This window comes from Podarcis raffonei, chromosome 10 (genome assembly GCF_027172205.1).
Source record: "Podarcis raffonei isolate rPodRaf1 chromosome 10, rPodRaf1.pri, whole genome shotgun sequence".
Lineage (NCBI taxonomy): Eukaryota > Metazoa > Chordata > Lepidosauria > Squamata > Lacertidae > Podarcis > Podarcis raffonei.
This window is the reverse complement of record NC_070611.1, coordinates 42,280,548-42,305,319: the sequence shown is the minus strand read 5'-3', so window position 1 is coordinate 42,305,319 and position 24,772 is coordinate 42,280,548. Positions and strand designations below refer to the sequence as shown.

The 24,772-nt window shown below is 42.1% G+C and overlaps 1 long non-coding RNA gene and 2 other non-coding genes across 3 annotated transcripts; 1 reads left to right on the top strand and 2 right to left on the bottom strand.

Moving 5' to 3' along the window:
• Window positions 1-1,238: 1,238 nt before the first annotated feature.
• Window positions 1,239-3,265, bottom strand: LOC128422589 (uncharacterized). Its single transcript, XR_008332527.1, has 2 exons — window positions 1,872-3,265; window positions 1,239-1,390 (listed from the first exon to the last, which is right to left on the bottom strand). It is a non-coding gene; the product is annotated as an uncharacterized LOC128422589 (long non-coding RNA).
• Window positions 3,266-10,147: 6,882 nt separating this feature from the next.
• On the bottom strand, window positions 10,148-10,219 carry TRNAW-CCA (transfer RNA tryptophan (anticodon CCA)). Its single transcript has one exon. It is a non-coding gene; the product is annotated as a tRNA-Trp (tRNA).
• Window positions 10,220-11,050: 831 nt separating this feature from the next.
• Window positions 11,051-11,122, top strand: TRNAD-GUC (transfer RNA aspartic acid (anticodon GUC)). The gene has a single exon. It is a non-coding gene; the product is annotated as a tRNA-Asp (tRNA).
• Window positions 11,123-24,772: the final 13,650 nt, after the last annotated feature.

Below are 24,772 nucleotides of genomic sequence, written 5' to 3'. Positions count from 1 at the left end.
CAGTCTTAAATGTTTTAATCTTGGAAAGGTCCACTACATCCTTTTTCTTTAACCTAGATATGTTCCTCGCCATACAATCTGCTGTGATAGCTGAGGTGGTATGGATACCACTGGGTGTATATTTTCTGTTGGTGTGTGTTTTATAGGGTGATATTGCAAAATCCCCAGTTGCATCACATTTTAAAATAATACCAGCACGAGGAAAGCTACGGTGTCAGCACATTCACATTCTTTCCAAGAATATCTTCAGTTACTTCATACTATCTTCTGTTCATAAATTTATTGTTCTAGCCCAGGGATCAGCAAACTTTTTCAGCAGGGGGCTGGTCCACTGTCCCTCAGACCTTGTGGGGGGGCCGGACTATATTTTGCGGGGGGAAATGATGCAAGAGAACCACGAGCCCCGGTGGCTGTTTACCTGTGTCTTGCAAGTGGCAGGGGCTGGCAGCGGCGGAGGGAGGATGAGCAGCATGTGAAAGGCCTCCAGAGAGGAGCTGCTTAAAATGGCGTTCCTGCTGCTGGCACCAACAAAGCCCAGCCCCCTTCCTCCTTTAGGCAGGGCGGGGAGAAGCTGGGAGGGAGGAGGCACTGCCGTGTGAAGGAGAGGGAGGAAGAGGGAAAGAACATGCACACTGGTGAGTCATGCGGTGATTCCCGGACCATCCACAGGCCGGATCCAGAAGGCAATTGGGCCTCATCCGGCCCACGGACCTTAGTTTGCCGACCCATGTTCTAGCCAAAGACCATGACGAACTTGTAGCAACAGTATTTACAAAATAATACCAAGCATACATCCATAATGTAAACCAACATCCAGGATGTATGAGAGAGAAGATACCAGAAACACCAAGCTAAAATCTAGCTTGATTCCAAGAATATCAAACAAATGGTTACATTAAGCGTACAATTATATGCACACATATGGGAGTAAGCCACACTAAAATTGAGACTAACATCTGAGCAAACATTCCTAAAGCTGGGTTTATAGAACTGTGTATTAAGTATTTCAACTGTTGGGGGGGAGGAACTGCTGAATGTGTGCCTAAAAATGCGAAGTATGTTGAAAGAAGAAGCCAAAAGTATTTGTGCAATACTGTGCCAGAATTTCTAAACTTGTAGGAATGTGAGAAGGGGAGATCAAAACAGTTCCTTAATATGAAGGCACAATTGACTTTTTGGTAATCTGAGGTTTGGAAGTTATCAATGTTTCTTTTATTGCAATCTAAACAGAATTGCAATTTCTTATTCCCTAAGTTTTATGATTAAGAATGAAAATTTCAATCAATTCTTACGTTGTAACTCCCTTTAGGTAGCTATGGCCAATGGTCAAAGATGATGTGAGAATTGTAGTCCAAAACATCTGGAGGGCATTAAGCTGGGAGAGGCTGACCTACATAAACATTAAACAAGATACAAATTATCATTTCTAAGCATAAAACATAGGCGATATGAAATTAATATTTTGTTTACAATTTCATTAAAATAAATATTGATAACTTCTGAATCTCAGCTTACCAAAAAGTCCATTGCACCTTCACATTAAGGAAAGTGTTTTGATCTAGATCATTCACCATTAAGTATTTTCAGGATTAGCTCAAAACATTTTTTTTCATTATTATATACCACTTGATTGTAAAAAGAGAAAAGAAAAAACCCAACAACCGCAAAACAGCTTACAAAGAGTAAAATAAGAAAATTATCAGTAAAAACAGTCAAAAACAACAATTTTAAACATTTAAGTAATAACTATTCAATAAAACATTCAAATAACACTATTAATCTTTTTTTTCTATACCCTCTTCTATCTACTTGGTGCAACCTCAATATAATTTTATATCTAAATGCAATATTATACACCAGGAGTCACTAACCTGTGTCCCTCCAGATATTGAACTAGAACTCCCAATAGTCTCAGTCAGCATGGCCAATGGTCAGAGATGATGGGGTTTGCAGTGCCCACTTTCCTGAGCAGAAGCCCTACTGAACATAGTGAGATGTACTTTTGACAAAAAAATGCATAAGATTATACTGTAAATTATTTAATCTGTAATAAGGACCCACAAAGCCATTCACATAAAATAGCAAAAATCACAATGTAACCAATAAAAGCCTCAAAAGCAACAGTAATAAAACCTTCAATTGAATACTGTACAATGGTACCTCGGGTTACATACACTTCAGGTTACATATGCTTCAGGTTACAGACTCCACTAACCCAGAAATAGTGCTTCAGGTTAAGAACTTTGCTTCAGGATGAGAACAGAAATCGTGCTCCGGCGGCGTGGCAGCAGCAGGAGGCCCCATTAGCTAAAGTGGTGCTTCAGGTTAAGAACAGTTTCAGGTTAAGAATGGACCTCCGGAACGAATTAAGCACTTAACCCGAGGTACCACTGTATTAAAAACCACTAAAAGCCTTGTGAAATAAGAATGTTTTCATTGCCCACTGATACTTTCACCTCCTTTGGGAAAGAAATTCCATAACCAGGGGAAAAGGTAAAGGTAAAGGACCCCTGAAAGGTTAAGTGCAGTCAAAGGCGACTATGGAACGCTCATATTGCTTTCAGGCCAAGAGAGCTGGCGTTTGTCCACAAACAAGACAACTTTCTGGGTCATGTGGCCAGCATGAAACACAGTTTACCTTCCTGCCGCAGCGATACATACCGGTACTTATCTACTTGCACTGGTGTGCTTTCGAACTGCTAGGTTGGCAGGAGCTGGGACCCTGAGCTCACCCAGTTGTGGGGAATTCAAACCGCCAACCTTCTGATCAGCAAGCCCAAGTGGCTCAGTGGTTTAGACCACAGCGCCACCTGCATCCCTGATACTTTCACCTCCTTTGGGAAGGAATTCTACAACCAGGTACTGCCCAGAAAAGACCCCATTTCACATTTCCAACAACCAGACCTCTTTTGGAGGTGAGACAACAGGGCCTCTTGTAATATTTCTTGTGTTACACTAGGACTTCCTGTGTTACAGGGCCTTCTGTAAGACATCCTGTGTTACTAGTTCCTGTGCAACTCCTGTAAGTAGAATACTTCCTGTTTAAAATATTTTAGAAAAGAATAAACATGGTTTGTACATTTATGATTGACTTAGTAGACAAACAAGCTTAGTTATGGGACATCTTGCACAAGCAGACCATTATGCAACATGGAGTACACTAATTGCTATGTAGAACATTACAAACCACAATACAGTAATTGCAGAATATTATCTTCATGGCAGTCAAGGGTGATGGGTGTAAACACCAGGCTGTCGTTTCACATACACTTTCTCTGTCACAGTATCAACTGCAAACTATACTGTGATACGCAATGGAACGCAATCTTACATGGGAGAGTAGGAGATACCCTGCCTTTCAGCATCATAAAAGCTAACACTGCTACTGTGGAGAAAGACTAAGAAGAGTTACATTACTCTGACTTCTGAGACTTCTCATATGTATACATTCAAACATGCATGCGTGCATAGGTGCATAGGACAGGTTGCCATTTCTGGTGTATATGATGACTGAACAGTGGTGAGGTCTGGGTAGACCTGGTTTCTGAGAAACTTATTTTCAGTCTACCCCTTCATTGGTTCTCAATGAGTAGATTTGCTGTCTGTACAAGTAGACTGGTCCAGATAACATGTTTTTATATATGGACTTATTTTAAATGTTGGTATTGTTTTATATATAGACTTGTTTTTAATTGTTTTATACATGAAACTGTTTGGCACTTTCCTTGTTTTATGGTTGTAACTGTTTTATTTGTTTTATAATTGTGTATTTTATTATTGTAACTCACCCAGGGATTGGGTAAGAAATCTAATAAAATAAGCAAACAAATACCCTTTTACTCACTGATGAAGTCTTCATCCTCCTCCAACCCTTAATTGCACTACTGCTATATAATCAACTTTACAACCCTGCCAAACACTGTATTTCCCTAAAAAACAAAAACCATCAATGTGCAAGAATAATAAAACTGGAATACATACACTACTCTAATCCTCTCTCCCTAGCGAAATGGGTTTAACAATGCTGGTTTACTTTGAAGGAGCATAATCCATGGTCTCAGCTACAGCCCAATCCCTTGCAGGATGGGCATAATGTATGGATTTAACACACATTGGCAATGGCAGAAGAAAATGTTTACAAACATCAGGGAGGGAGGAAATCACATTTCCACCTATAAGATCTCAGAAAGATCATGAACTCCTCTCTTAGCTGTTACCATTTATTTTTGGGTTGACATGCTTCTCTCAAGTCACAGGTACACTAATATCTGAGCTATCTGAATTGTTTTCTGTGGGACAGCAGTCCAGCAGGAAAGCCAAGCAAAAAAGGCTTGAAAACAAGTCAAAAGCTTCCATCTCTTTGAGTCTATAAGCAGCAGGTGTTTCAATCTAGCCTTCTTGTCTAATTGCCCATGTTTGTTTTCCATTGTATCAAATCATTGCTATGATTTCATTCATTAGCTAAAAGCACTGAACGGCACCATCAGGCTAGTTTCGCAGAAAACAAGTGAGGTCTGCACTTTCTGCCTCACATATATCTCAGGTCCTAGGAACTTAATCTTAAAATGGTAACGCTCGGAATCTGGAGATTTCCATCTGGGTGATGGGAAATGCTCCTCTTTACCCTGCCTGCAGACACCCATGACTTGAACTTAACAAAGGGCTGATAGATGTCTATGTTGGTTGTGAAGACATGGTTGATTTTCATGTCACATTCCTTTGAAGCACCACCTGAAAATGTGGGAGTCAGCTGAGGAGGAAGATTAGTCCAAGCCCTGAAGAGATTTCCCATGTTTTATTTTTTTCATCAGACGAAAAGAGAGAAATGCTAATGCATTTTGCCAATTTACCTGAAATTATTACATATTTTAGAAAATTAAAAATGTAAAAAGCTTGCTATGCTGGCAATTTGCTAAGTGTTCTCTTTAAAATGTTGGTTATGAGTGAAGTATATCCCTCACTCCTGTGCACAAGCAAAAAGAACAATGTGGTAGAGAAACTTCATGGTGGGTTCAATGTCTTTTTCAGAGTGCTTGCATGTGCTGTGTCAGCCATTCATTAATTGCTAGTCATCTCTCTTCTTTGCTAATGCTCCCACAAACCTTTTAATTAGAAAAGGATAATTAGGGTCTTTGCTGCCAGTGAAAAATCATCTGGTACTTACCCAAGTTTGAGGCATAAAAGCTTGTGTCTGTGTACAAAAAAGAAAAGGCACAATCACTTTATTAGTGAGCCTTCAGACAAATTCTGTTTAAAAATGTATTCAGTGGGGCAACAAGGGACACAGTTATAGAAGTTTTACTTCAGAAGAGAGTCCCCCACAAAAAAGTCATATTAGAGTGCTGTTGGGCCCATGCCCTACTTGTAAATTTCCCAAGGGCATCTGGTTAGCCATTTTGAGAACAGAATGCTGGACTAAGGAGGCCTTTAGTCTGATTTAACAGGACTTTTCTTACATTTTTATAGCATATAAGTGGAACTTATACAAGTCCAAATAACCTCCCATAAACACTCCTTGATTTTTGTTGTGGGACTAGTCCAGCTTTGCAAAAGGAACACAAATGCATGGCTGTTTTTATTAAATACTGCCTTGTACATTCATGCTTTGAAATGGATTGTCAGTACTGTATTCTACTTAAAGAGAATACAAATCATGAATCAGATCAGAAGAGTAATTTCAAGAGGTGGAGGGGGCCATGGTGGGTGGGGGTGGGGTCTGCTCTGTAGAAAATGTAACTTGAAAAAAGAGACATGGCACATACTTTTGTAAACCAAGAAATCTTTAATAAAAAATACATTTTAAAAAAGAAGAGTACAGTGGTACCTCGGGTTAAGTACATAATTCATTCCGAAGGTCCGTTCTTAACCTGAAACTGTTCTTAACCTGAAGCACCACTTTAGCTAATGGGCCCTCCTGCTGCTGCGCTGCTGGAGCCCGATTTCTGTTCTTATCCTGAAGCAAAGTTCTTAACCAGAAGCACTATTTCTGGGTTAGTGGAGTCTGTAACCTGAAACGTATGTAACCCGAGGTACCACTGTAATTTCAATTTCCTTAACAGATCTTAGTGTTTCGCTTCAGCTTTCCAAATGTTTATTAACGTTAGATTAGGTTCATTTTCGGTTCAGATAAAAAACTTAATAGGGCTTTCTAAAGGTTGACACCAGGCCTGGCATGCAGCACACTTGGGCATGTGCCAAAGCCTAATGGCCCCATCAGGGCCCACTGCCATCATTATTGTTGCTGGGTGGCAGCAGCAACCACCGCTGCAGCTCCTGTTGCAGGAGCCTCCTAAAACCTGGAATCATTCTCTGCATGAGCAGAAAAACCCTATGGAGTGAGGATAACTTTCAAATCCTGGAGACAGAGGCCTACATACATACATACATTATTAATCACTTTCTATTAAGCACCTCAAAGCAATTCACTGCACAATAAGAATATACTGTATAGAGAACAATTGCCTATATATAAAACAAGCAAACATGTAAAACAATGTCAAATGCAATAGATACCAACTAGGATCTCCACTTAGATGGCTTGTTGAAGGAGGAAAGTCTTAAAACAGAAAGACAATACAGATGGCACCAGTCTGATATGTAATGGGAGGGAGTTACAAATAGGTGCTCCCTACGACCCTATTCCAAAATCGTGTGAAACAGATGTCTTTATAGGATTGTATATGCAGGAGTGTAGTGATTGGCTGAGACTATAAGGAATAAGATGATCTCTTAGGTATCCTGGTTTGAAGTTGTATAAGGCTTTGTAAACCAGTACCAGCACCTTGAACTTAGCCCAGTAGCTAATTGGCAGCCAGGACAATTTTTTCAATAGCAGAGTAATGTGATGGCAATATCTTGAGCTGCCGAGCTGACACATTTGGCACTAGCTGCAGTTTCTGGGTCAACCTCAAGGGCAGCCCCACTTTGATTGTGTTGGAGTATCCAGTCTAGAGGTTACCAGTGCATGGACAACTGTTGTCAGGCTATTCCAGCCCAGAAATGGCTATAGCTTCCTTTCAGACAGAGCTGTTAAAAGACACTCCTAGCACTAAGGTTGCCTGGGCCTGTAGTGACAGTGGTAGATCCAGGAGCACAGTCAGACTATGAACCTGCTTCTTCAACAGGAGTATGACCCTTTTCAAAGCAAGCAATCTGTATATGTTTAGGTTCTATGCAGACATTGCACTGAGCATAGAGTATGTGGATTCTACCTCTATATGGGTATGTTGTGAAAGCATGGATTATACATTATCTATAATTGATATCTTTTTCTTGACAGAAGTTCTTGGTATTTTATAAAATGATTGTTAGGAAAAACCCAGCAGGTGCAGTTTTTCCCCAGCAATGCAATGGAGTGATTGGATAGCTTACACCCTTAAATTTCATAGGCACTGTTGGATATTCTCTCTCAGTGTGTGAGAATCATTTGTTCCAGAAACAGAGAACAGAGAAGCAGCAGCAGAATGCTGAGACTGTTTTGTCTATGCAAGGACATTTTCTGTGGGAACTGTAACTATGAGCATGAGCACTATGCAGGGCCGGATTTAAGTTTGATGAGGCCCTAAGCTACTGAAGGTAATAGGACCCTTTATATGTCCAGCTGTCCTTTGTCAACAACAAATTGTTGCTGTTTTTTGTGTTGAATATATGCTATATGGTAATTTATGGACCTAATAGATATCGAAAGCCATTTGCACATAACAAAACATGTATTATATCAAAGTACTGTAATTGATGAACTGAAATACAATTAAGAAGTAGTATATTAATAGTGAAATTTTTGGGGGACCCCCAAGAGAGTGGGGCCCTAAGCTATAGCTTGTTTGGCTTATATGTAAATCCGGCACTGGCAGTATGACAGGAAGTATGGATAGCAATGATTCTGTGTAAATTGTTGTAACTTGTTGTGAGTCTCTTGCTTGCATCTTGCGGTGAGAAAAGCAGAGAGAGAGTCTTGCACTCTTGTTGGACTCTAAGCATGCCTTGACCATGGCAGTGGTGAATGTCTGTATATATTTGCTACCAATATGTTTTTATGTCTGTCAAGTAAACCTCTACACTTGACTGAATCTTTATGATGTTTATGAGTGTTTATTGCCTACTTCAATCCCGAAGACGCTTCCAAGGAAGGAGCAGCGTTGAGATGGAACTCTGATGAGTATGGATACTAGAACACGTGTGCAGCAAAAGTGATGCTGCACCCAATCCTTTCTAAATCATCCATCAGAGGTTGATGGATTGATCTAACAGGCACAGAAGGAGGGATCGGATAAATTGGTGGAATGTGTACAAAAATTGTTTTTGTGCAAATAGTCATTTTGCCTCGTAAAGATTCCATCAAACTCAAGAGCCTATGAAGCATCTTTTGCCTAATGGATAACATCTCATCAGTCTTCTTAGGCCTAACCACATGCAAATGTGTGTAACAGATTTGCCATAGAAGCCAGTCAAATTAAAGAAGGACAGCTTTGGATAGACGGAATATGACAGGAAGCGATGGGGCTACTCAACCTTTCCTTTGCCCATCATTTTTCTGTTCTCAATTGCATACACATTTCAGCACTTTCTGATAAAGCATTCAAGTTCCTGTTGACGTTACATTTTGAAATATTATTATTGCATGCCGTCCCAATCTCTGAGTGGTGTCAGATTCCAGAGGTTCCAGGTGCCTATCCAGGGAGTGGAGAAATAAATCAGAAGCAGCCCCTCAGCTCCAGCCAGCTCATCTGTCTCGGAGGTGTTGTCTTCCCCCTTGCCTTCAGCTACTGACTGAATCTCTTCACAGTCCTAGCCCATCAGCTGCCCATCCACACTCTGGATCTCTTCAGCCACCCCTTTCATCTGGGTGCCTTGCAGCCAGGCTTCTGGGTCATTTTCAACCCCCTGTAGCATATGGTCAGGCAGGGCCCTCACCTTGCATGGAGTCACACTTTTCTCCCCTAGGAGGGTTCTCACACACTCTTCTTGCAGCTGCTTAATTTTGTCAAACCACTGGCTCTGCTGCTGGATCATTTGCCCACACCGCTCAATCTGTTGCTGGAGTTTCTGCTGGAGCATCAACCTGAAGGAGTGTTGCTGTTCATCCTTCATCTTGACCCAAGCACACATCACTCACAGGTCCTCCTCCAGGAAACACAAATCCCCCTTCTTACACCAGTGTTGCATGCCACCCCAGTCTCTGAGTGGTACGAGATTGCAGAGGTTCCAGGCATGTACTCAGGGTTCAGTTTTCTTGGAATGAGGGACAGCATAGTGGAGACTGTGGTGTCTTTATGATATATGGTTTGTTTACACGTATATACAACCTGAGCCTATGATGGACAGCTCACAGCATCAACAGCCCAAGAGGGTCTTGTTTCTCCCATAGCTGCAGTCTTGGATTCAAGCAGAAATCAAACATGTCTTTCCCTCACAGGCTTCAGCCTGCCACTTGTGTCCAGCTTCTACATCACATACACAACTAAACTCTGGCCTCTGTCTTTGAACAATCAGCAAGTTTAGGGAGGGCAGCCCACCCATTTGTTTTCTGCCACAGAACCACTTCCTTTGTTATCTTAATGGCCCACACTTAGGGGGACATTCCCTCACCAGGAATTAGAAGGGACTGAGGCATACAGCCTACTCTTGCCCCCAACTCTTAACATTTTGTTTGTTTTTCTGTGCATAAATTAACATCTGAAGTAGTCACATAAAGGATTGCAGAAGTTACTTCGATAGATAGCAAAAAAATGCATGGTGTGATTTTACTAGAAGGAGATACTCCATGCATCCTTACTTCTGAAGTTAAACTGCTTGTGAAAGTAGACCATCCACAAGCGCAGTTCCTTATAGGGTTAGTTACAGGGCTGGCCCACCCATGAGGCAGGATGAGGTCTGCACAAATAAATGCAAATGTCACTTGTTGTCCATTCACATATGTACAAAGAGCAGCAGCTACAAGAGCCAGGGCAAGTTCACTGCTGGGCTTAATGGGCCAACACACTTTACGAATGGATTTACATGTCACTGGGGGTGTATGCATGCATGCTCATACAGGCACATGTCTACAATCACTACTTAAAAAATAGCAGCATCTAGCACAAGAAGCACTTTCTGTATTACGGGTGTTTGGCAGTTACGAGGAAATACTTAAGAATAAAAAAACCTTTGACCCCGACGTGATTCGAACACGCAGCCTTCTGATCTGGAGTCAGACGCGCTACCGTTGCGCCACGAGGTCCTGGTGGTTTGTGGCAGGCAGGGCTGCAGAACTCGCTGAGCGCGACAGCTGCAAGATACCCGATTCAAAAATATACGGCGGTTGGGAAAGTTAAGCGGGGGGTGGGGGGCGCGGGAAACGTAAGAGTCTGGCGGATGAAAAAGAGATATTTCGATCTAAAGCTAATAAATGCACTCGAGTCTCTGCTAAGCGACTGCGGGTTCCCCAGGCGGGAAAAGCTCCAGTCTGCTGAGGGTGTGAGGGAGCCTGAGAGTTTGAGGGCAGGGGCGAAGCCAGCATTTTTGTGGAGAGGGGGGGCAGGCCTTTTATGGGGGGGGGAAGAGAACCTCAGTTTGTTATGTATTGAATTTCATTATTGGGGGGCAGCTGCCCCTCCCTGACCCCCCTTGCCTACGTCCATGGGGCCGCTGTCCCGCATCAAGTAAATAAATAACCCCTCCCCACAGAATGCCTGCCCCCCCCGAAATAAATCCCGGTTGTGGGGCTGCCCCTGACAGGAGTCCATTCCAATATCCCTCACTGCAACTTACTTTCCCGCCTTGTTCTTTTGCCTCCTTCCTCCCCTCCGCCGTCATCTCCCACCCGGATACTCCCTCATAGCCAAGCCAAGCCTTTCTCCCCTTCAATATCCACGTTTATCAAAGCCAACTAAAATGTCACAAATCGTGTACGGAAGAAAGCTTTCGAGTTTTCTCTAACTTGGCTTTTACGGGCCGAGGACTTACGGGCCCTTTTCTTGCCCGGATCTTTTATCTCATCGCGGCGATACAATGGACGTCACAATAGAACGCCAGCTACATGAGGTCTAAAGAAGTCACCTTTCTAAGCAGCTCCTCGTTAGTATAGTGGTAAGTATCCCCGCCTGTCACGCGGGAGACCGGGGTTCGATTCCCCGACGGAGAGAAGCAACGATATTTTATTCTTTTTACCCCTTGCTGTTAGTTTGCTTTCACACAATTTAACAAATAATATAAATGCTAAAGAGCTGGACTAGATGTCTTTAAAAAAGAAAAGAAAAGAAGAATCCAATTAAAAAGGCGGGAGAAGTCTGCCATATCCCAAAGAGGAAACTGAATTGTGGTCTCTGACTTGACAGGCAGAGATAGAAACCGCTATTACGCTGTTTTACTGTTCATTTTCTGAATGTTTTGAGCCACTTGGTGTAAATTTTGTGGGGAAGTGGCATAGAATTGATTCTAATGAACGTTTATGAGAAAACCCAACAATCAAAGGTGTTTTATCACTCAAGGGTCGGGTGTCCTGGCATTGATGCTCCTTAGTAAGAAAGAATAATAATAATGTGAAGCATCAAAGTTAAATGCTTCCTCATTACTTCTTCTCCTTCCCTACCAGGAATAAGTTTCCAAGCCTCTTTGAAGATTTACTTTCTAGAAACCCAAAATAACTGGAGGTTTTAACACAAGACCTGGATTGCCGGGTGGAGTTTGCCTTCTTAATGTTTCATAACAAAAAAGCAACTATTTATTCCTCCGGAACAACAGCTACATCCCTGGTTATTGTAAGTGACAAACCAGCAATTGCAGCAAACGCTCTTAAAATTCTACGCCGCTTTTCGCCAATTTCTATTCATGCTATCTGCTAGCACTACATCAATCAACAGGTCTGTTTTGCTATTTCTATTTAAAAGTAACATTGACCAAAAAAAGTGCTTATATTTATAGAAGCCGGCATGGGGTAAGAAAGCAAAACTTCAGCCCTAATCCCATTTACCAGTGAGCAAACCTTATTTAGTTCAGTGGGGCTTATTTCTGAGTCAACATGGATAGGATTCACTGTGTCTGCTTGAATCTATCCCAAGCTGTTGTACAGAAACCCTAAATGTAACATTTCTGTCTACATGTCTGTGCTTTTTAACCTAAGTGCTCTGTGCACAACCAGTTTAAGCCACTCCAAGGCAACTTAAACATATATAATTGTGACGACACATTGCAAAGAATGATCCAATGCTAACGCTGCAGTAATAGCATCTGCTTCAGGGAGAGAACAGTTTGAGTTTCAACATTGTTGTTGTGGTCAAAAGGGCTTGAGATCTAAATACTTTATTATTATTATGAGGGCTGGATTTACATTTGATGAGGCCTTAAGCTACTGAAGGTAATGAGGCCCTTTATATGTTTAGCTGTCCTTTGTCAACAAAAAAATTGTCTCTGTTTTTTGTTTTGAATATATGCTGTGCGGTAATTTATGGACCTAATAGGTATTGAAAGCCATTTGCCACTGTTGCTGTATGTAGGTTTTATTTTATTTGTTTTTTATCTTATATTTTAGAAATGTACAACCAGGTTTTTTCCCCTTTAAATTTTTTTGGGGGGCCCAAGATAGTGGGGCCCTAAGCAATAGCTTGCTTAGCTTATACGTAAACACGACACTGATTATTATAATTTTTTAAAAAAATCAAGACCTCATATTTCTGGAAGTTTCAAAACAACACTCCAAACTAGCACAGACTGTTGAGGCAAGAAAGGTAGACACGTCATGTGGAGTGCAAAGGATTGAGATGGTACAGAACTGCTAGGCACGTCTCTGCTCAGATTATTTTTCATCGTGGAAATTAGAGAAGCAAGCCGAGTCAGCATCGGTCAAACACCTGCTGCTGGCATGCCGAAAAAGGAGAGTAGAAAAGGAGAGTGGAGGCCCACTCCCGCAGAAAAGCAGCTATCTAGTGACTGAGTGGTGCGTCTGCTTCTTATGTTTGTGCCCTGCACAATAGGCCACGGTAGGGCTGCACAAACATCAGATAGGGCTTCTGGGCAGGCAGGAAGAGGCTCAGTCATTCTTGCAGTGTATGCTTTTATTGGAAAACCCGCAAGTACTGTGCATTTGCAGCAGTCTTTGCTCCCTCTAGTGGTAGTCGGAGATTCCTTCAGAGCTAAACAACAGCAGCGAAAATGGACCATTCTAAAGGGACATTTTTGGCACAGCCGGTGCCACCACAATAAACCTTAAAGCAACGCAGCCCTTGTGTAACTGGAACTGGTTACTGTTGTGTAGACTTGTAGAGTTGGATGGGATCCCAATGGTCATCTAGGCCAAACCCCTTGCAATGCAGGAATCTTGCCCACAGCCATCCCTGGGTGGGCTTGAACCACCAACTTTTTGATTAACTGCCAGATGCACTGACTTATTGCATACCCTACAACATTTATCCGATGACAATAGGGACGTCCCTAATTATGTTATTCTATAACAATAATGTTATTATTGTTATTATTATTATTGTTATTCTATAATAATAATGTTATTATTCATACACCATCCATTAAACTTTTTTTAAAAAAATCCCTATACAGGGCTGCTTGCAGATGTCCTCTAAAGGTTGTATAGTTACTCCTTGCTTCGGGGGTTGCATATCTCAATACTCTCCAACATTCCTTTGATGGAAATAGGAAGGAAAAGTGGGACATTCTGGGATCAAATCAGAAACCAAAATGGCTTCTGTAAATCTGGGACTGTCCCTGGAAACTAGGGACACTTGCAGGGTCTGTTATTGCACCCCCGTGTTTGCTCATTGAAGCCCCTCCTATTAGCATTGACAGCAAGCAGGGGTGCCAACCTGAATAAAATATTGTGGGGACCTAGCTAAACCACACTCCACATAATCTATCTCATGACACAGTGCACATACAACATTTGAATGGGAACGCCCATCAACTTGGGGTGGGGCTGGCCCCCTCAAATATTTTACTGTGGGGGCCAAAGCTCTCACGGCACCTAGGACATATTGTAGCTCAACTTGAAATATAAAAATATTTGCTAGCACCAAAAAACTTTGCTATTATTTTATGCTTTGCAGTCTGTAGCATCCTCTAACTAAGCTACCATATTAACTTCTTGTGGTTATGAGAGAACTTATTAATAACAGACTGGCCTTAGGCAAGATAATACAGGGTAATCTCTATTTTTCAAGGGGTGTTTCAAAAAGACATGGAGCTCTAGCTTGTCACATTCATTGTTTTGTTGTTGCTTTAAAACATCAGTAGTTTTTTAACAACACAATAGGTGCCTAGAAAGAGGATTTAGAGATTCACTATAATAAAACACTGTCTGAAGAAAATAAAACTGAATCTTGTGATGGCTTTAGAAATTTCCAAACATCTAACTGTGTAATAAATTGTGGTTGGCAAAGCTATCCCCCCCCCCCCAGTGTAGGGGTAGTTTTAAAACATCTGACGTCTGAGGGGATTTTTTGGATAGGAGGTACCCTATCTCATGGCTTGTGGTGAGCCCAGGGGAAAGCTCTCAAGATTCTTCAAAGTTATGCTAGTAAAACAAGCAAGAACCATGAAGATTCTTGTGGCATGTTAAAGACTATTATGGCATAAGCTTTTGTGGGCTAGTCTATTTTGTCAGATGCAAGCTTCTTTCACCAGGGGAAGAATACTATTCACAAAAGCTTATGCTATAACGTTGCCCCACTGTGCTTTTAAAGCACATTTAAAACACACCTAGCTTCCCCCCAAGCATCCTGGGAACCATGGCTCATTAAGGGTGCTGGGAATTGTAGCTCTGTGAGGGGTAAATTACAGCCCCTAGGATTCTATGGGGGAAGCCATGTTATTTAAATGTATGGTGTGGATGCAATCTTTATTTTGTTGTGCCATAATACCCTTTCTTAATTTTTCAGCAACAGCATGACTACCCCTCTGGTAGTAGAGTAAAGCCCGTTTGGGGTGTTCCACTAACATGTTAAGCCTATGTGGGAGCAGGGAAAGTGGGGATGAGCATGTTAAACTCCACAAATACACCTGCTTGTGGAGTGTGAAGGTCTGAGCTGAGCACTACTCAAGGATTAAGCAGAGTCTAAATTTCATGGGAACTTCCACAGTTAGAAGGGACTCTCCACTTCAGACCTTCACTTTCCATGAGTTGGAGGGGGGTGGGAGAAAGAGCTTAGCATGCTTATCCCTGCTCTCCCTGTTCATATGTGGGTTTTACACCCAAATCAGGCTGACGTGTCATATAAAGGCATGCATTTCATGGAGAAGTACTGAAGGTGGACTCTCCTTCATCGGAGGCCTTAAGCAGAGGTTGAATGGCTAATATTCCTGCATTGCTGTGGGTTGGGCCAGATGATCCTTGTGGCCCCTTCCAATTCTGCAGTTCTATGATTCTGTGAATAGGGATGGCTGATAAGCTGTATTGTTCAGTAGACAGTTGAAAGCAAACCCAAATGTTCCTCTGCATACTGTGTGAAATAGCTCTTAGGTGCCTCTGATGGTACTTACATTTAATAAGATTTTCTTCATTACTTGGCAAATGCAAACAGAAATGGAAAATGCTTTCATATGCACGTTGAAAGATTAAATTCAGCATGAAAATAAATATTATTTGAGAATTAGCTATTATTAAATTTGTGTTTGTATGGATTAATTAAAGCGCTTTTCACAATATCTAAGACGTGTGTGTTTGAAAAGAAGAAATACCACACACAATAGGAATTTTACAGGTTCATCAAACTCCTTTTGCCTTTTCCCTCGGCACCTTGAAGGAGTCCTAAGCATGTCAGTCACAGAGAAGGGACTTGGCTCTCAGCCCGGCAAGTTTTTGTTCTGCCTCCAGCAGGTTTCTCTGACAGACGTGATAGGGGAGGAAAGTGTTCCAAATGCTCAAGTGCACTGCTGGGGGATTCTGAGATAGAAATACATTTTAATGAATCCTTCTTTCTTAGCCAACTTTGAAAATGGCTGAACTAAACAGTCTCTCCCACTCTTTCCCCAATCAACCTGATTGAATAAAGGTGATAATATATTTAACTCCAGAAGGGGGAGCCAGCACCACAGCTATGCGTTCTCTTCCAGACAAAATGTCTACCTGCTGTTCTTCAAAAAGGTTAGGTGAAGTAAACATTATCACAATTGCTGGGCTCATACTATATCTAGGATTGCTGCTTGCTGGCTGTGTCATTATCTCTTGAAATAGACACTGTGGTTGATGGTCCAGATGACCTGTTTTTAAATGGGAACAACAGGTTTGTGCAACATCCAAAGTGAGAATAAAGCTATAAGGCCAACCCCCCGTTCTGCATCTCTCTTTCTCTTCCAGGGAGAGTGTATTTTCAGCAAGATGAAGTGAATAGCATCACATTCTTCCTTCCATAAGGGAACCTCTTTAGGAATTGGCATTGTCACACCATTGCCTGCTTGCCAACTCTCTTTTCAACACCTGGCAGCTTTTCTTGGGAGCAAAGGAAGCAGCTGTGCTTCTAATATTATTTGGGGAATTAATGCATGCGGAAGAAGCCAAAAAGATTGGGCTGGAGATGCACTTTACCTCTAAAGCTCTTTTGAGGGAAGAATGGCAAAGGGACTGTTAAGCAATCAAATCCCTGAAGTTTTTGATGTTTTAATTGTATTCTTAGTACTAACTCTTTGATAATAATAATTTAAAAAACTATGCAAATTAATTACCTGCATTGCTTGCTTTATAGTCTGTCCACCTGTTCAGAGAAACACTTAGTGCAGCTCAGGAAGCTGTTCTGGCTGCTTTCACTTTTTAATAGAAGAAATATATTCTGTTCCAGTATGTTTTGGTCCTCTTTGCCTTTCTATATGTCGTTCTCCATCAATCAACATGATTCAACTGAAGATGTCAACAAGAAGAAAAGTAGTGATAACTGGAAGTCTGGGACATGTCTGGGGGGAAAAAAGTAATACTCAAATGACATAGCCTGGTTTTATCAATAGCAAGTGTTTCTGAATTATATGTCAGGTTCCAAAGATCTTGGACACTTTATGGTGTCATTTTTATGGCAGATTCATGATGGTTTGAGCACAAGATGCTGTTGGGTCAGTCATATGGCACCCCCCTTTCAATATTGCTTGTACCTGCAAAAGTTTTAAGGCGGTCACGCTGCTGCTTTTTCATTCAGTGCATATTCTGCAACTTCTGCTGAAACCCCATAACTTTTTATACTACAAATATTTTGGTTTATTTTTTCTTGCTTCCATTGTATCACCAATTGTATCACCAATTCAGCAATAATGTGGTAACATTGGGGAAGCATCGAAGCACAAACTAAAGCAGAATCAAAGAACCCCTAATCCACTATTATTGTGTCAAGAGCACGTTGCAAAATGCACCTGACACAAGCAGCAGAGGGGGGGGGGCTTTGACACTCAACTTTTCATGCTGATTTTGATTTAGTCTGTTGAGTAAGAGTGCTTGTATACCTAATACTCAAGCAGAAACAGTGCTTCTAGACGTTCATTATTTCCGAGTGACAAATTCAGGATGCACAATTAGACTCGATTTGGCGGTCTTGTGCAAAAGGTCTTTCCCCTGTTTTAGGATTATTGCATTCTGGTGCACTCAACTTGCGCTAGTACACTTTCGTTACGCTGAAGGCTTCAAGGAGCTTTATAGGAAGCCAGCAGAATTCCCTCCAAGCTGTAATATTTCCCGAAGCTTTTGAAAGAACTGATGCCATCTTCAACAGCAAAAAAGGGTGCCAAGCTTTGCATTGTACCCGGCAACCCCTATCCAGCACAATGCTTCTGCTCAGAAATCTGCCTAGCAACCAGCTAGAGACGGAGGTGCTCCATCTACAGAGCAAGAAGGGGAATTGCACCTGACAAAGAGACTATACGCAGCTTTCCTGCTAGTTGTCGGGTTGATTCATTTGTTGCTGTTTGTATCTGGGTGTAGAGTTTTCCTGTGTTTTTAAGGAGGGTTCCTAACAAAAAGCTGTGCTCTGAATTTTCTGGATGAGCCAGGGCCAGATTACAGCAATGGAGTAGCTAGCTGGTTATGCATTGCTTAAAATTCCCAGCACAAGCCATGGACATATGTGTTTGTGTGTGGAATGGTCTGTATTTTATTTTTATTAAATTGGGTAGTTGCTTTATCTTGCCCAAGGCAACCCAAAGCAACTTACAACCAACCAAACAACCCCCTCTGCCCACATAAATTAAATTAAAACCAGGTAGGGGAATGCATTTAAAAAACATCCCACCCACTTCTAAAAGGCCACAGGTAGTTAAAGGCCAAAAGCCTGGTTATAGAGGAAAGTTTTTGCGTAGTACATTGGTACCTCGGATTAAGTACTTAATTCGTTCCGGAGGTCCGTTCTTAACCTGAAACTGTTCTTAACCTGAACAGTTCCCACTGTTTACCTTCCCACCGGAGTGGTACCTATTTATCTACTTGCACTTTGACGTGCTTTCAAACTGCTAGGTTGGCAAGAGCTGGGACCGAGCAATGGGAGCTCACCCCGTCGCGGGGATTTGAACTGCCAACCTTCTGATCGGCAAGCCCTAGGGTCTGTGGTTTAAGCCACAGTGCCACCTGCATCCCTCTTCTTTTAGATACCTGATATCTATTAGATAGGTAAAGGTAAAGTGACCCCTGACCATTAGGTCCAGTCGTGGCCGACTCTGGGGTTGCGGCGCTCATCTCACTTTATTGGCCGAGGGAGCCGGCGTACAGCTTCCGGGTCATGTGGCCAGCATGACTAAGCCGCTTCTGGCAAACCAGAGCAGCGCATGGAAATGCCGTTTACCTTCCCGCCGGGGCGGTACCTATTTATCTACTTGCACTTTGACGTGCTTTCGAACTGCTAGGTTGGCAGGAGCAGGGACCGAGCAACGGGAGCTCACCCCATTGCGAGGATTCAAACCGTCGACCTTCTGATCGGCAAGTCCTAGGCTCTGTGGTTTAACCCAGATGCCTATTGGAGGCCCACAAGCAGGGCCTAAGTTCAACAGATCTTCCCACTTGTGATACCCCTTAACTCAATATGTATTTATTTAAAAACTATCCTGTTTCTATGCCTTTAACAGCACCATGACAGGACAGAAATTTAGGAGAGGACAGAGGACATGGAGTTATTCTCAGATGGCAGCAGGTATATTTATACATGAATGCAATGGTACAGAGAAGAGGGGGGAAATTAAAGCCAAATGGCAATGAAATGTTAAAGGCACAGGAGCAAAGCTCATGTTGGCAATACTAATGCCACATGCCTGAAGCAACTGAAAAACCTCCCAATGTGGAGGTGGTCCTAATTAGCAGCAATAAAAGTTCTGAGGAGGAAAGAGATGTTTAAAACAACATCAACAAAAAATACCCCACAAAATAGCCATATTGGAAGATGGAGAGGGAACCAGCAGGAAGGTGAAACCTGAGGAGTATTTTCAATTACCTTTTAATGTGATTTGGAAAAGAAAGTCGAAAAGTTTGATCAGGGGCTAATTAAGCATAAACATACATTAACTGTTAGGGGCAGGGACCGCATAAATCAGGCCTTCTTGGAGAATTACCACAGGAAGCAGTGAAAACGACTAGTCTTTTTGTAGTTATTTTCAAATAGCACATTTTCCCAGCAGTCCTCCAAGGGAGAATATCAAAGCATGACATTGAAACAGCATCAGTCTATATTCTCCTAAACCGTATTTCCCTTCCTTAATTGGCTCCTGCCTGCTTTAATAGCTTCATAAATGTTGCAAGGGAATAATTAAATTGTACATCACTTGAAGTTGCAGACAGCACCAAGCTAGGAGGGATTTGCAAACACGCCAGAGAAGAGAGCCATGACAAAGTGTCCCAATGACATTTCAGAGAACTTGAGAACAAAGCTCCTGTGGAACGAGATAAATAATGGATGTGCCAATGGCAAATCTTGCCCCTATCTCTCCAGCTGCAGGAGCTTTCTTGGCAGCGGAGCTGGTGCAATGACATAATGCAGGGACATAATCAACTCAGCCAGATCATAAAAATCTATTCTCACAACTGCAGTGGTCTGGAGAAACCAGATTCCTCTCTCTCTCTGCTCATTATATTAGCCATTTTGCTGCCATGTAGTCAATTCTTTCCTCAAGGTAGCCATCTTTACTATACAGTTGTAAGGAGACCCCTGTTCTCTTCACAGAGCTATGATTCCCAGAGTTCCCTGGGAAGAGGGAAACCACTCTGAAAACTGTAGCTCTGTGAGGGAAATATGGGGTCTCCTAACAACTCTGAGCACCCTTCACAAACCACAGTTCCCAGGATTCTCTGGGGGAAGCCATGACTATTTAACGAAATGCACTGCACAAGTGTAGAACTTTACATTCGTCCCTATTGAAATTCATTTTGTTAGTTTTGGCTCGGTTCTCCAATCTGTTAAGGTCGTCCTAGTTTGGTGCCGTCTTCAAACTGGATGAGTGCCCCCTCAATAAAGATGGCGCTCCACTTGTCACTTTTTCACAGGATGAATAGGAACTGTTAGTGAGCATTTTGGGGGTTTGTTTGGTCAGTCAACCAGCTACGAATCCACAGTTATCTTATCCAGTCCACATTTTACCAACTTCTCCGCAAGAATATCATGGGGAAGTTTCATTGTGAGAAGTAAAAGTTAGTGAGGAGATGACTGTGTGAGAATTTTCAGAAAGCTTGTTACAAAGATAAATTGGCAAAGCACAGCAGAACTGTCACAGTTCAGCTGACAATGCATTTGTATCCGTTTTTTGCTCCTTTCAGTGCTCCAGTATTACAGGCATCCAGGCTAGCACCAGGTTAATAATAATAATAATAATAATAATAATAATAATAATAATAAAATTTATTATTTATCCCCCACCCATCTGGTTGGGCTTCCCCAGCCATTGTGGGCGGCTTCCAACAAAATATTAAAATACTGTAATGCATCAAACATTAAAAGCTTCCCTAAACAGGGCTGCCTTCAGATGTCTTCTAAAAGTCTGGTAGTTGTTGTTCTCTTTGACATCTGGTGGGAGGGTGTTCCACAGGCAGGCGCCACTACTGAGAAGGCCCTCTGCCTGGTTCCCTGTAACTTGGCTTCTTGCAGTGAGGGAACCTCCAGAAAGCCCTCGGCACTGGACTTTAGGGCTTTAAAGACTTTAGGCCGTTTAGGGCTTTAAAGGTCAGCACCAACACTTTGAATTGTGCCTGGAAACGTTTGAATGGGCCCTGCAGAAAGCGCTCCTTGGAATGCTACTTTCTTTGTTGAGAGGCCTGCCAGGTGTACCTGGTGGTGGCAGAGGCAGGTCTCAGGACAGGACTGGGCAGATGAGTCTAGCATCATTTCAATGGGGCATCATGGGTAATTAAAATGGTGGTTGGATACAGTCACCTGGTGCTGCTTGAACTGATGGGTGAGATTTAAAAATCAAGACATAGGAGTCCAGGACTGGCATTAGTGCTGAGCTGCATTGCATGCTGGAGCCCCACAGCTGCCCAAGGATCATGGGCAAACACCCCCCCCCATTCACATTCATTTTGCTGTTGCAGGAGAACCGGCGGGTTTAATTTGAGCCACTGCCCGCTGGGATTTGGCCCCGAATCTGCCTCATCACCAGGGCCGATGCTGAGAATCTGTGAAATATGAGCAAAGAATGCTTCTGAACAAGTGCAAAGTGCTTGCACACACTGCCAAATAGGCCTTATCTCAGCTGTAACAAAGAGCTCTAGACTGAAGGGCATTGGGATCTTCTCATTAAAAAGAAAATTAATGTTATTTTGATATTTTGTTGTAAGTTGCCCAGAGAACTGTGCTTATGAGCTGGCAAGGCCCCCTACCTCCGACATATAATTTAGTTACCTATATTTGCTTTAAACGTTTACTGGTTTTGCGTTTTAATGATGATTTTATGTATAGTTTGTTTCTTAATTGTGTTGTGTATTTCAGCTGTGTTTTAGTTACAACTGTAACTAAACACCTTTCGGTAGGTGATTTATCAATCTTCTAAATAAATAAAATGAGGAAATGAATGAATGAATGAATAAATAAATAAATAAATAAGAGAGTAAATAAATAAATGCCTGTATCCATTTACTTCTAATGAGAATTATGAATACTTTCTGCCCAGCCTGCTTTATTTTTCTCTATGCCTAATGTTTGAGCTAAAGCTGTACAACTGTACAAATGTAATCAAGAAAGAAAGAAAGAAATAAAGAAGATAACAAGCCTCACATTTTAAATGTGGACAAAGGTGGTCGTTGAAATACCCATTTTGTTGGATCTCTGTCTCCATACATTATTTCGGTTGAAAGAGAGAAATCCATCCAGTTTGACAGTGCAGGCTGGAGATATGGTACAATTCAGAAAGTTAGATATGCAATTTGGATTCCTCAATCCAGCATTAGTTCAAACAATTATTACAAACACCCATAGGCATAAAATCCCACTGTGTTTAAAAGTATTTTATCTTTTATTTTGCATAAAAAACTCAGAGCAATTCTCCTATTTTTCTCTTTTCTCAAATCTGAAAAATAAGAATTTTAATTCTTGAGCTTCCAGGCTTGTCTTTGAATATGCACATTTACATCGATGAATTCATTTGTGCTAATGACATATTTGAAAGTAGCCATGGGCTAATGTATAACTAATTATTATTATTATTATTATTAACAATGACTGACACATAATGCAAAATTCATACCATTGTTATTCTGCATTTCCAAGCAGAGTGATGCTTCCCCATTATCAGAGTTCTGATCCTTCTTGTGAGCTCTTAAGTGATGCACCCCATGCTGTGAGTTGTGGTCTACCTGTATGAGGTGTGGTCCCATCTATACCATGCCATTGCACATGGCTTCCCCTTAAGAATCCTGGGAACTGTAGTTTGCTAAGGGTGCTGGGAAATGTAGCTCTGTGGGTATTTACTATAGTTTTCAGCAGTAGCATCTAGAGCAGCGGTTCTCAACCTGTGGGTCCCCATATGTTGTTGGACTACAACTCCCATCATCCCTGAGCTCTGGCCTTGCTAGCTAGGGGTGATGGGAGTTGTAGTTCAACAACATCTGGGGACCCACAGGTTGAGAAAGGCTGATCTAGAGGCTGTGCAGCTGGGAAAGTATTGCTCTCCTGGCTTCCCAACATAGCAAGCTGCTGTTTCTTACTGAGAGGCAGCAGGAAGGGGTGCGAAGTGGGGAGCCTGGCAGTGGGAATGACAGACTGGCTCCACTTACACATGCCACATTGCACCAAGCCTCTCACACCATGCTGCTGCTGGTTCCCAGGATGCTTTGAGGGAAGCCATGATTGTTAAAAGTGGTATAAATGTGCTTTAAGCTTATGGTGCGGGTGTTAGATTTGTTGCTGTAACATACAGTGGTACCTCGGACTACATACACTTCAGGTTACATACGCTTCAGATTACAGACTCCGCTAACCCAGAAATAGTACCTCGGGTTAAGAACTTTGCTTCAGGATGAGAACAGAAATCGTGCTCCGGTGGTGCGGCAGCAGCGGGAGGCTCCATTAGCTAAAGTGGTGCTTCAGGTTAAGAACAGACCTCTGGAATGAATTAAGTACTTAACCCGAGGTACCACTGTATTAGGAATTTATAAGCGTTTGTAAACAAGGAAGTGGGCAAATTGTGTTCTTCACAACACAAGCAATGGGCATATCTGTCTAAAGGAGCAGTCCCTAAAGGCCATTAAGTCCAGGCTCTAAGATTACCTGGCCCCACCGCTGAAAGGCTCAACAACACCAGCAACTGGTTTTGTCCAAGTATACTCTTTTTTATTGCAGAGATAGTTACTACTCCTTCCATGATGTGCTGCTCTCATCATCATTGTGACGTGTGCCCCGATTTTCTGAATGATGTGCAAGTCCAGGTGAAGCGCTTACCTGGGTTTGGTTCCCTCTGGAAAGAGAGATGAATGGAGTCTTAAGGTGTATCTGTAATATTTGAGTTTCTGTACAAAGATGCAAGTTGAGCATAGGTTGGAGGCACAGCTTAGCACCTCAACGAATCAGCCACATCTACCTCCCTAGCTCAGATTCTCAGAGAGCAGTTCCCACACCTGCAAATCCTTCCAGGTTCATTGCTAACTCTCCCTTCTTTTGTCTGGGCAGCTTTCTGGGCCATTTACCTGTAATTTCCTTAAGAATAGATGTGGCTGGCATACTTAGTAACTGACTATTAAGCTGATTTAAGCAGCCCTTCTGGGCTTTCCAAACCTCAAACTTAAACATTCATTATTTTTAGCAACCAAGTTGAATTTTCATTTCTGAATTCAGTGAACTCCTACTTTGGAACATCATTCCTCTGAGTCAAAATTTCCAATAGACTGCTCCACCATCATGTTCTGCTTCCCCCCATTGCTTTTGAGCCTAAATTTTGCCTTACCAACTTCTGTCTACCTTTGGAGTTCTGGGAATTCTAAACTTGCTACATAGCCCTCACAGGGGAATTTGCAAAATAACTGAGGATGTAATTGCAGGATTTCCTAGATGTAAACCTTTGCAGAAGGATGCTTATTTAGTTTTGGAAACCACCAAGGAAAGGAACTAATCAATGCCCCTGGGCATCTTCTTCCATTGCCCAGATGTTCTACTCAGTGTTACTTTCCCCTGATATGCAAAGTAAAACTGTAGTGAGCACCACTCAGAGAAGGAAACCACAAACTGCTGCTTGTAACAGTTTTAAACCTGGACATATCTGTGAACTTCCTGCTAGATTCCTGTTGGGACCTGTTCATGGATGCAGCTCCAGAGAAGTTGTGCGGGTGATTATTACAGTTCCATATTTTCAACCATTGTTGTCCCTTGGGAGACTGAGATGTTAGCGGTTCCCACACTGCAATACT